The 13,458-nt window shown below is 35.4% G+C and overlaps 1 protein-coding gene across 1 annotated transcript in view; it reads left to right on the forward strand.

The window, feature by feature from the left end:
• LOC138705937 (pleckstrin homology domain-containing family G member 5-like) overlaps positions 1-13,458 on the forward strand; it is a 705,365-nt gene that overhangs the window by 170,661 nt on the left and 521,246 nt on the right. The window lies entirely within an intron of this gene.

Consider the following 13,458-nt stretch of genomic DNA (forward strand, 5'->3'; position numbering starts at 1 on the left):
CCATCTAGAGAAACTACACTTTCCAATGGTGAATTAATAATTAATTATACAAATCGGTTAATTTAGCTTCTGATATTACTTCATACAAACACAGAAACATTATCTGTAGGCTATCTTTCATAGCTTTCGATTGTTGCTGTCCAAGGCCCCATATAGACGAAGTCATTTGTTTTTTAATTCATTACACGGCCTTAGATGGCAGTTATTTTAATTTTAAAACTCATTTATCTCATTAAATATCAGTCCTATCAAAATTGTTCAAGGAATAAAACTGATCGGAAATTATTTTTAAAGAAATTTTTGTTATGTAACATTTCTCACAAAAATCAATAATAAGCGAGATATTTCGATTTATTTAATTCAGGCCCCCTTATAACCCCCCTTTTAAATAATGTATTTTGAATGCCATATAGCCTAAAATCTAAGTTACAACGAACTTAATTTATATTCCAATTTTCATCGAAATCCGTTCAGCCATTATCGCGTGAAAAGGTAACAAACATATAGACAAACAGACAGACAGACAAAACAGACATACAAACAAAAATTTCAAAAAAGCTATTTTCGGTTTCAGGGTGGTTAATTGTATATGTTAGGACCAATTATTTTTGGAAAATCGAAAATTACCAGACAAATTTCGGCTACAGATTTATTATTAGTATAGATTTAATTTTTATGTGAACAGTTACATAGAAAGAACTGTCTCTAACGTGTCGCACATCCCTGAAATGAGATGTTGGGGTAGTTGAAGATGCAAACAAGCGTGCACTGGGCAGGTGAATTAACTAGTAGAGTACATAGATAATGAAAATAAAATAAGGCGACGGATTTCGGGTTTTAGCGGTAACATATACACACGAGTAGCACAGCACACGAACCAAAACAATTTTCCGATACTAGGTTGTTGAAAACTCAAGTTTTTTTTAAATAAAAATTCATATTTTGAAGTATAACAGTACTTATCATCTTTGTACTTCGCACTGCGAGAAAGTAAAAACCAATGTTAATTTTAAATTTCCATTGTCGTTTACGTCTTTTCATTGGAATAACATTTTTTTTAATTTAGTGCTCTTCCCAAGGGCAGGGCTTTCACTGCAAACCCAGCTTTCTTCTATCTTTCCTATTTTCTGCCTTCCCCTTTGTCTCCTCATATCTTAATATCGTCTATCACCTGATATCTTGGAATAATAACAAGTAAGTAAAAATTACCTGTCTGCTACTATAGCAACTGCAAAGCAGTAAAGAATTAATTGAACACGGCTTCAACTTTTTCAGTGTTTACTTTGCTTTCAACATGTAGAACATTCAGAATTTAAAACGAACACTTGCCTTATGGTAAAACACACATTCAAAGCAGAACGAAACTTTTGGCATGCCTTCTATTATTAAAACTCTGATAAATATTTCATTATTCCGGATACGAGTTTATTTTCTAGCGCATTACGTGTAGGTTATACCAAGAAAACGGGAAGCGTAGTAATGTTACACAAATCGATTTTGCCATTTTGGCATCAACAATGGCAAAAAAGAGAGAGGATTATATAATTTATGTATGTATGTATGTATGTATGTATGTATGTATGTATGTATGTATGTATGTATGTATGTATGTATGTATGTATACAGTCTTCGCCTCTAACTTAATATAGGCCTATGAACTTTATCCATAGTCATACTGCTTGATATTATAGGCCTACCGATGCAGTACGTATTAATAAAACTTTTTCTCTAAAAAATAAATTCAGCTTATTGTAAGTTCGTATGTATAATAAGCATAGAATTCTGATTTACTCAAATTCGACGTTAACGATTTTTTTCCGGAAAAAAAATTAGTACCGAAGAATGATGTAGGCTATATGTTATGAAAAATAAGTGAAATAATTAAGCTATTTAGGTTTTCAAATAAATGTTACGAAAAATCGAAGCCTTGGTTTAAAATAATAAATTTTAATTTTTCTGTTTCAATCAGACGAACACTAAAGAAAGGAATGACATAGTTCAGAAGTATTATAAAGTGTTCGAAATTCCTTCGTTATTCTATAGTTTTATGAATCTGAAAATTCGACGTTAACAAAAAAGGATGAAAAGCGAATAGAGATCGCTGAAATGAAATGGCAGGCTATAGGAGAACAGTTAAGAAACGAGAACAGGAAATGAGGGATCAACTACAGGTACCAGCAGTCTTAACAATAATCAAGTCACATTTAGTAAACAGGTATCTACATTTTAATAGAGTGGAAAGTAATAATGCACAGAAAGGAGAAGATAATAAATTACAATCCATATGTGAAAAGAGAGAGAGAAAGACATATTATGACATGGAGACAGCAGTTTGTAAACTGAGTCGGAATGGATCGAAAAGTCTAAATCCTGAAGATGATGATGGAGATAAACATATAAAAAAATGTTTATAAAAAGAGACGAGGTACGCTCTTTTATTCGGAAATATTTCGGCTTCAAGAAAAAATATTAACATCAGTCGTTTGAGATAGTCCCTCTACACTACGAAATTTCGCCCAAATTTCTATGAGCAAAAAGTCTTCGGATATATACAGTATATGACCCACATCGCTTTGTTCCATAAAAGAAAAGGGTAGTAATACCACCGCCTATTAAAAAGTCAATTTATCCTACTGAGTTCTGAGATATTTGTTTTATTTTAAGTTCAATATAATTCTACACGTCAAGAAAAAGTCACTGACATAAGGAAAAATGAGACTTTTCATATTTCATATATTATATTTTAATGTCGAAATGCTGGGCATCATCAAACTAATATAACGTCCTGAGGGTATAGTATACTATACCACACTTCATATGTGATTATAATATAAGATGTATGTGTAGAGACCCGAAGTATAGTATAATATACCTGCATTTATGCCCTAACTGTAACCTGCAGAACTTTTTCAGCATTTTTCCTTATGTCAGACTTGATTTAAATGTTACATGTTATTAAGATTTTTTACAATCCTTACGTAGTGTATTTATGCCAAGGGCGATACAATATGCAGTTAGAATTTATGTGTTCTGAATTTATAATTTCATATTATAATACATTCACATTTTCTCAAAAGTTTTAGAAATGTTACTTGTACCACCTTTTTTCTGATCCCTTCATATATACATTTTTTTTCAAAAGTCAGGAAAAGTAATTTTATTTTCACATAAACTCATGTTTCAATTGCTTCACTATTATTGCTATGGCAAATGAAAAAAAATGAACAATTCAAGCTACACATAGTGAGTAGACATATTTTTGCAAATTCATACCAAAAATCATGGTTTTGTTTCTACAGATGTAATTCCGTGTTACTATGAATGCAATAGAGATTGATCCGTCACACTGAGGAGACTCTGAAATGTAAGTGGATTTAGGTATGGACCTGTAATTTGTCATCATTGTTGAAGCTTGTAAAGTGCCTAAGAGATTCCACAAAAATGTTCTTCTGTTTGCTGTTCATTTCCTGAAAGAGAGACTGCTAATAATGAAGAAATTGGTTTTTGCCTGAATAAATCCCATTCTTTTATGAACAAACATCACAAACTAACATCACAACACAACAAAGAGGACTTTAAAATCTTTCCTGACTTCTGAATAACACTATGGAACTAAACAAATTATAAAAGTAGATAAAAGCCTACACTTTAAAACGAGAAAGTTGACGTTGTAGTAGTCTATAATTTGTGCAATTGCTTACACTGTAGCATCTCATATTCCTCACTTACTGCACTACCAATAATTAAAATTTTAATAAAGCTCAACGCGAAGTGTTTTAAGACAAAACAGCACAATTTCAAATGAGAGAAACATTATCGTCATACAGAAGTCAGTGCAGTAACATTGCTTTACCGGATATGCTTCTGACACAGCAGTAGAAGAACGCTAAATGACGCCATGTTGTTATCGTGCTATAATTGAATTCATTCACGAGTTTATATTAAAGTTCTGGCATTAATTTAACGTTTTATTTGATTACGTAAGCCTTCTTTTATACAGTTTTTAATTGAATCTAACCATCTTTGTGAAAAAGAACGAAATATTAAGATTAAATATTCCGAAATAACTCGTGTTATTTTTTTTTTATTTCTGGAGGTACTTTTACGGTAGAATGTTTTAATGGTAACCTTATATAAGTGTCGAGAAATTAAATATAAAAATGAAGTAAAATGAATCTTTGATGTGCATATTTTTGTGCATTGCTATGGGTGATGTAAGATTTTTGAACATCCATACTCCATATTATCGCTTGTTAGAATTTATGAACAAAGATTAGATGGCTAGAAATTTTCAACCTATACCCAAATTGACATTAAGACAACCATTTTCAAGTTAATATAACGGGAGATAAAATACTATTTGATTTAATTAAATCCAAAAAATAAAACTATATTAAATTTTAATATATTTTCAGTAACAGCACTTCAATGTTTAATCAAGTATGTGTTATAAAGGCACGCGTTTTATTTTTGAAGTGGAAACTCCTTTAGGGAGAGTACGAGTCGAACGCTGTGAAACAAAAACTCTGTGACGGTAGTTTTAAGAGGGCTTTGTGTTTGTTGCTATGGTATTGTGTACGTTATATGTTATCGCGTAAATAAATATGCGGTTTTCCATCAATTTACACAATTTAATACATAAATTAGTGGAAGCGGGGTTGCAGCCAAGCATTTCGTCCTTTTTTGTAGAGTTATATTAGACTATTAAATAAGATAAAGTAATGTAAAATTATTATCCCTATTGCAGTCCATGGAGACCTACAGGGACCGAGAGATTAAGGCACTCAGCTTTATAGAAAATCGGTATTAGTAGCAGTAAGGATGTATGTCCTACATGCTTATTGTGCTTACCTCCAATGCAATACCCTTTATTTGTATTTGAAACCGAGTGAACTTCAGAATCTTATTGCGGCTAAACCCTTAGCCGCGACGCTACCGCGCGTCCCATTTTATTTATGTATTTATTTACTTTTTCAGCTGCAGGTTCCTTGACTCTAGCAGCGTGGCTCATAGATGTCACTAGCACCGATAATCACAGACCACTTAGTTTGTCAGAGACTATCCAGAGTACACCACAGGTGATGGATCTACATTACCGATTAGAATGGTAAAGTGTTGGGAAATCGGAGAACCCAGAGAAAACTTTTGTGTTACTTTGACCGATGGCGTGCCCAGCACAAGTTATAAATTCACAGTGAATCGACCAGAATTAGAAACTCGACCCTCCTGTCTTATAAGCTAAGCACGCTAGCAGTGAGCCACTTTGGCGGCTCCATTTTAAACTATAGTCTAATCCACTAAAATTATATTACGTGGAAAAAATACAGTGCGATCGAAAAGCCCCTCCGCAGGTGTATTAGTTCTAGTAATCTTAGAATACAACCGTGTAGAAAGTTAACACTCCCCCATTCATTCCGATTTGATAACCCCACACCTTCAGTCCATCACATGCTTAGCGGCCAGTGCTGCCACTTGAATTCTCTACCAAATACACTTGAATTCTCTGCCTAGTGGATTCTCGGCTACACAGGCACTGCGGAGAGACTTCTCGATCGCACTGTATATGCGTGATGGAATACAATTACAGATAACAAATAAAACAATAGTTATCTCTCCTCTCCTCTCTTGTAAAAGCAGCCTACATTCTCTTCTCTTCTCTTCTCTTCTCTTCTCTTCTCTTCTCTTCTCTTCTCTTCTCTTCTCTTCTCTTCTCTTCTCTTCTCTTCTCTTCTCTTCTCTTCTCTTCTCTTCTCTTCTCTTCTCTTCTCTTCTCTTCTCTTCTCTTCTCTTCTCTTCTCTTCTCTTCTCTTCTCTTCTCTTCTCTTCTCTTCTCTTCTCTTCTCTTCTCTTCTCTTCTCTTCTCTTCTCTTCTCTTCTCTCTTGTAAAAGCAGCCTACATCTTCTTCTCTCTCCTCTCCTCTAAAAGCAGCCTACATTCAGATCTGTGGTATTATTAAAATTCTAATTATGGTTTATTTAACGATGATCGCAACTGCAGAGGTTTTATCAGCGTCGCCGGTGTGCCGGAATTTTGTCCCGCAGGAGTTCTTTTACATGCCAATAAATTTACTAACATGAGCCTGTCGCATTTAAACACACTTATATCCCATCGAATCCGCAACCTCGAGCACAGAAGGCCGGCGCTATACCAACTACGCTACCAAGGCCGACATGGTATTGTTAATGTTACCGTATTCTAAAAAGAGAAAAAAATGAGGATAAAGATGGAAGTTTCGGAAATGGTTATAGAGGTTCTTGACGGTTCAATTCACTATTCTTGTATGGAACACCGTAAGTTTCACGTTACAGCATTTCGCAAGATGTAGTATGTAGGTAACTTGAATCCCTCTGGGTTTGACGCTCGCTTCCTTCTCTTTGGAGTATGTAGACGCTAGACGTCATATTCACTCACTTGATGTTCTCATTGACAAGAGCCTTCAAAAGCAAAAGGCTGTGTTCCTGAAACCACCTGATAAAGTCTTCAGTCTGGCGGCGTAGTACAGGAAAGGGGTCATGCACACTTCCTTACCTGCAACAATAATTAACAATTGAACCGGTAGGCCTACCTACCTCTCGTAAATGAGAGAACATGATACCGTATCTACTAGTTAATCGAGATGCACAAGACAACTAACTTAAAGTTTCGAAGCCACAGTCGTCAGTTCGAATCATGTCCAATGTGTGGTAGCTTCTTGTCAATATGACTTCTCTGTTGTCTTAGAGTGACGAAGACCAGACGATGTGCCGACATTACTTTTAGGACGAAATAGTCCAATATTAGTTTGTGCCAAGATCTATCGTGAATTGTATAATAGAGAAAGGAGAGCAAGAATAATTGCTCCTATGAAGAAACTGTTTCATTACACCAAGTACAGATGTGGACAAATTATTAGAGTAAAAATATTTTCAACCCATATTTGAAGTTTTAATGAGAAAAGTACATGTAACATGTCACCAATGATTATTAACTGATGACTGTAATATAAATTGAAAAGTACTCTGCTAAGGACTACACACAAGGGAACTTCACTTGCATATAAGATCATGCAGTAAGATTTAAAGTTAGTTTTTTTATTTTTTATTTTTTGAATAAAATTGGAAATCAATATTTCACTCTAATAATTTGCTCACGTCTAGAATATATTTGACTGAAAAATTCCTTCAATTTAGTATTTTTTGACATACAAGCATTTTTCTTGGGCAGAAGTTACAGACATTCAGTATCTGATAACAGGTACTTGTTTACTTTTTATTACAATACTAATGTGACTATGACAATAAGAACTATGCATATCTCAAAGTAAACTTTATGGCTAGGTCATGAGAATACATTATAGATACTAACGGTGTACCGTTTCATAGCTTTCTTGGTAGATCAGTTAGCAGAGCGCTAGCTTACGACGGCCGCGGAACTGAGTTCAATTTTCGGCGATGGGGGAGTTGTATTTGTGGTAAACAAAGCAAGCTCATAAGTGTTGAATATTTCTTGGGGTTCTGCCGCTTTGTCTCATTTCACTAATATTTTCCACAGTTCCCCCTCTCATTATCTCCGTCTGGAAAAATAGGATATTACTTGTGTTTCCATCACTCCGAATCGACCGTTTTTCATGACGGATGTTCTTCAAAGTTTATCTAAAGACTGGTAGATATCAGTAGTGATATATTTAAGAAGACTCATTGATTTACCTAAGAGGCATCAGACCTCCCCAAGTTGTTTCTTGCCTGATGGGGACAAGACTCATACGGATCAGTAACGTACGACAGACCACCACTAGAGGAATAGGACGGATTTGATGGCTAGAGAGAAATTTGCGGTGCGGCGAATGTTGAAGTTGACGTGTCCTTGCAGCACAATCGCACGCAACTCATTCCATTGCGGGTGTGCAAAGATCTGCTTGAGCTGAAGAGTTTAGAGGTGCTCCTTGTCCCGTCTGATAAGAACATCTTCTATCCGTCTGCACCTCTAACCATGAGACCACCATGCTCCGTCTATTGGATAACTTCCTATACGGCCTCATACACTATCAGTTTCGCCTTCAGTCTAATCGTTTCATGTGAAACTGATCAGCGCTCCGCACATTGTCAGATTTATATCTCATTTGCTGCAGTTTAGAGCAACCGGGGCGAAAATGTGACTCGAGAGCACATTGTGGCTTGCAATGATAGCTATGCATTTCTCTTTCTTTCTACCTCCCCCAACCCCCACCCTCTCACTCACTGGATTCAAACTCCGTTCCATTTGTATTTGTCTCTGACTTGCGAGTGGCGTATCATCGCAATTCTCTCTCGAAACCATGTACCTCTACAAAAACGGAAGTTTCAAGTAGGATGGGAGGACGCATTTTTTTTTGCTGCCAATATTTATGTTATTCATTTTATGTATTTATTCAACTAGCTAGCTACCTAAGTGAGGACAAATTAAAATTATAAAACAAAATATATGATTTGTTCACAAGTATTACGAGGAAAACGGTTGTATAACATAAAACGGCATTATAATACATGTCACTCATGAAACATTAAAAGGTTGTGTTATTATTATTATTATTATTATTATTATTATTATCATTATTATCATTATCATCATCTCTGTACGTCGATCCTTTTTCAGCAGATGTACGAATAATGCGGTTAGATCTTCAATTTAAACTCACAGATTTACAATGTGATGGTAAATGAAAGCTAGATGTGAGGACTTGACAAATGTTGAACTTTTCAAATCTTTGCCAAAAAATAAATATCCGAAGCTTCGTTCTTTCGCTTGCTCTGTTGAAGCCATGTTCGCTACAACTTACGTTTGTGAAAAGTTATTTTCAACAATGAACATAGTAAAGTTCAGAATTTAGATCACGACTGACAAACACCTTCGTGATGAACTACGACTGGCAGTAAGTGACATAATTCCTGGTTTTGAAACTATGTCGCAGAGACATTCTGAAGACAGTTAATAGGTTGTGACAATGTGTCCTGTGTTTTCTTATTCATTTCTTTCTTCGTTACACGTACTAAACATTAGTTTTTTAACCTTATACTGTATAAAATTACAGGCCTATTTAAGTGCTTGACTTAAGGAAAATGAAAATCCGTTAATAAGTCAGACAGTTGCTTCGCTTCCCCTTCAGGTGTCCGCTTCCCTCCATAGATGCTATGCACGTTGCAGATTACACAGTTGCTCGGCGCACGATCACATTTTCGCCAAGGCTGATTTAGAGTATAACTGTAGTGATTGTAGTCCACATCATTGTGATTGTTACGCTTGTCCACTACAATGCATTGCAATGGATGAGACCGAATTGTTATGCTACGCTGCGATAGTTCCAAATAAAAGGGTGAAGAGAAAAAGGCTATCATAGCCTCAATTTCTTTTCGCTTTTTTGCGATAATATTAATTTACGTTTCACTTTCAATAACTCGTCTTGTACACGAAATAAGTCGATAAATTCCAAAAGAAAAGATTTCGATCTCCACGACATCATTCAGAGAAGCCACAAACGTGCCAGGAAAATACTCTGAATTATTAATAGTAGGCCTAATTTAGTTTCAAGAAACAAACAAGAACGGCCCAATCTGACAGCCACACTCCGTTCAGTCGGACGATTCGACAAATCGATGGACTTCACGTCAATTCTTCAGCCAGACTGATCAGTTAAGAACGGAACGACAAAAATACCACATACCGTCAGTTTATCGTAACAGTCATGACTAGACAGTGGGTGCGGGATGACTTATCGTTGAATGTAGGTGCACATTTAATGTTACAGTTTTTCATTCAGACCATTGGCTCAACAGGTTTTAAACGTAAACAGACGACGTCAACATGCTACTGTATCTCCGTACAGTCAGAATGAAAAGAAAAATGACGTACTGTAGCACATACCTCGTCATCATTGATGGAATTACTAGCGTCGTTTACGACGATATAGTCTCGTAAGTTGTGAAGCTGAATCGTCTTCGCCTGTCCTGCAGGAGAACACAACTGCACACATTGCGTTGCAATGTTACTATGAACGGACCGGGGTCCCTTCGTTCTGTACGCTGCTGTACTCGCCAGGTACACAAAAGACGGACGACACGGCACGTGCCATTTATTTATTTATTTATTTATTTATTTATTTATTTATTTATTTATTTATTTATTTATTTATTTATTTATTCTGGTGTAGTTAAGGCCATCAGGCCTTCTCTTCCACAACACCAGGAATACAAATACAATAATAGAAATAACCAGAAATAAATACACTATAATATACAAAGTAAAGCTGCTCAAGAAATAAAGAGAGAGAAAAAAAACACTATAAACAAAGTAAAGCCACACAAAAATATACAGGTTGCAGTCACACAAACTTTAAATGAGTGATTAAGTATCATAATTAATTCCATCCTAACTAATTAACTAACATAAACAAGAAACTTGCAATTTTAATCTAGGTTAAAAAGAAAAAGAAAAAAAAACACAAATCAATACTTCTAGCAATACCTAAAAAACATTAACTAAGACAAAATTTTCCAATTTAATTTTGAATTGTGATAAAGTCCGGCAGTCCCTGACATCATTAGATAACGAATTCCAGAGGCGAGGTATTTCTACGGTATAGGAAGATGAGTATAAAGACGTTCTATGATGAGGGATAGAAAGAAGTGCTTGATGTCGGTTTCGAAGAGTTGTAAGAAATTGAAAGCGCGATAACAGATATTTCGGAGTAGAAGTAAGCATGATTCTAAACAGAAGAGACAGTGAATGTATTGTTCTTCGTTCCTTCAGACGCACCCATGAAAGTAACTGGAGGGAAGGTGTTATATGGTCAAATTTACGAGTATTGCAGATGAATCGTATGCACACATTATGAACACGTTGTAGTCTCTCAGCTAAGCGTGAACTTACATTAGTTAGCAAGGAATCGCAATAATCAAAATGGGGCATTACAAGCGTCTGAATAAGATTCTTTTTTAGACTAAGTGGTAGAAATTCTTTCATATGAAACAAGGAGTGAAGTTGAGAAAATATTTTTTTGCAAGTGTGTGTTACTTGGGTGTTCCAATTTAGATCGCTATCCATAAAAATGCCAAGATTTTTAACTGTTTCACTGTATTTAACAATAATCCCATTCAATATTATATGTGGTATAGTACTGCTATCAAGAGTGCTTCGTAGACGATTATGCCCCATTACGATTGCTTGCGATTTCTCTGGATTTAACCTTAATCCAAATTTGTGTGCCCACAGTGAAATCGAATTCAAGTCTTCGTTTATTTTGTTTACTGCGTCACTAGTCTCGTCAGGGTGGAAGTGCAAATAAATTTGCAAGTCGTCAGCATACATATGGTATTTGCAGTGTTTTATCATATTAGTCACGTCATTAATATACTCATCTGCCATATACTCTGATACGAAACAACTTCACTTCTCCTTAAGTCATCCCGCATACATTGTCTAGTCATGACCGATCAGTAGAGTTCGAAGTTGAGACACAGTATCTCTTAAGTTATTTGAGCATTACGAGACGGAAACTCTTGGTCACGTGTTGGGATTCTGTCGAAAAACAGAGCTGCTGCGCAACAATCGACACCATAAGGCCAGGACCGGTATTGCTGATGTCCTCAAGCGTCGTGGATGGGAAGTACACGAGGAGATCCACTGCATTTCATCCTTAGATTCGAACAGAAGAGCAGATATTGTAGCCATCCACAGGACTCAATCTAAGGGAATCATTCTTGATCCTACAATCCGGTTTGAGAGGGATGCCCTGCAGGCATAACACGTTGATGAGGAGAAGTCCATTTACGAGTCCTGCATCCCATACCTAAGTGAGAAGTATAACCTTCCCACTAGTCAGTGGAGTGTGTCTGGTCTTTTGTTTGGTGCGCGTGGCACTCTTCCTAAGTTCACATGGAATATTTTAAAAGCACTCGGTCTCCGATTTTTTTAAATTCAAAAAATTTTATTGGATATTCTTAAGGATTCAATCCAAATATTGCATTACCATTTATATTTTGGCCATTGACGATTCTTTTGGGTTTGCATTTCTCTAGATGTTTTACTAAACAATTCCCGTATTTAACTTTTTTGTCTTTCTAAATTATTTCTGTAGTGCTTTTATTCTGGATCTTTATGGTCACCCTCATTGAGGGCAGATTATTTTGTTAAAAATAGTTTTGTGTGTGTGTGTGTGTGTGTGTGTGTGTGTGTGTGTGTGTGTGTGTGTGTGTGTGTGTGTGTGTGTGTGTGTTGTAGGAAGAATACTCAACAAGTCTTAACATATTCGTAACTAGGAAATGCTTTGTTGGGAAATATCGACTTTGTAAAAACATGCGGTCTTTATCTTACCCCTCTTTATAATTTATGGTCTTTATTTTATCACGCTTTACAGTTTTATTAATAACTTTTATCTTATCGCCCTTTATAATGTGTCTCCATGCACTAGCGCTTATAACAATATAGTCTACCGCCACCCTCAAAAACACGTACCACCTCGACTATGTTTCATGTCGGCGTAAGAAAAATATGGCTCTTTTTTTTCTTGGTTCGTCCTTCTTACGCTTTCCTGGCGGTACACATTTATAATTCGGTTCAACTATTCTTTCTCTTCCATACTTACATCCTTTATATGGAAAATACCTCAAATCATGTTTTTAATTCGTCTAATCACAATCTCCGAATTTCTACACTATCTAACATTCTCATTTTGCACTCTTTTCATTCTGTAACTTTTCATGTATTGCATTTGTTTGGTCGTTAATCGGCGTTTGTGCTAAATTAGGCACATCTCGCAACCTAACACAACACTGAAAGGGGAAACTGCTGCACCGTATCAACTTCCTACGATATTAGCTCCACGATATTCCTACGGTTTCGTTAATTAGTTAGTTCGCAATACCGAGGACCAAACAAAATCATTCTGTCTTCTCGATTGATCTCTGTTTAAGGGGTTAGGTACAGTTTACAGCAGCAAAAGTTTTGGAAATATTCAACATTTTTTTCCTCCATTATTGTATCTTGTACAATAATGAAAATTGGTATGTGTAAAACACTGTCCTTCTGCTGTAAGAAAAAAGTATTTTTAGGATTTAAAAAAATGATTTATATATATATATATATATATATATATATATTTTTTTTTTTTTTTTTTTTCAAAATTCAAAATAGTAGCAGTTTACTCTGCAATGATGAAACGCTTCCCTCATAACTCATAACCTTGTTAACTTTTTCATGTTCTCTCTCTTTTATTTTATTTTATCTTTTTTTTTTTTTTTTGCTGAAACTCATGTTTACAATATCATGCTCTTTCAACTACATTCCTTAATAAATAATATATATTTTTTGTGTTAGGAGGAAATACTGATATCTGACCATTTTTAAATGATTTGTTTTGTTCAGACAATCTATCAAAGGTAGAGAAGTGATCTTGCATCATATTGTAGATATGACATGCATAAAAATTTCATCACAATATTGATAGT

Source organism: Periplaneta americana, chromosome 9, assembly GCF_040183065.1.
Source record: "Periplaneta americana isolate PAMFEO1 chromosome 9, P.americana_PAMFEO1_priV1, whole genome shotgun sequence".
Lineage (NCBI taxonomy): Eukaryota > Metazoa > Arthropoda > Insecta > Blattodea > Blattidae > Periplaneta > Periplaneta americana.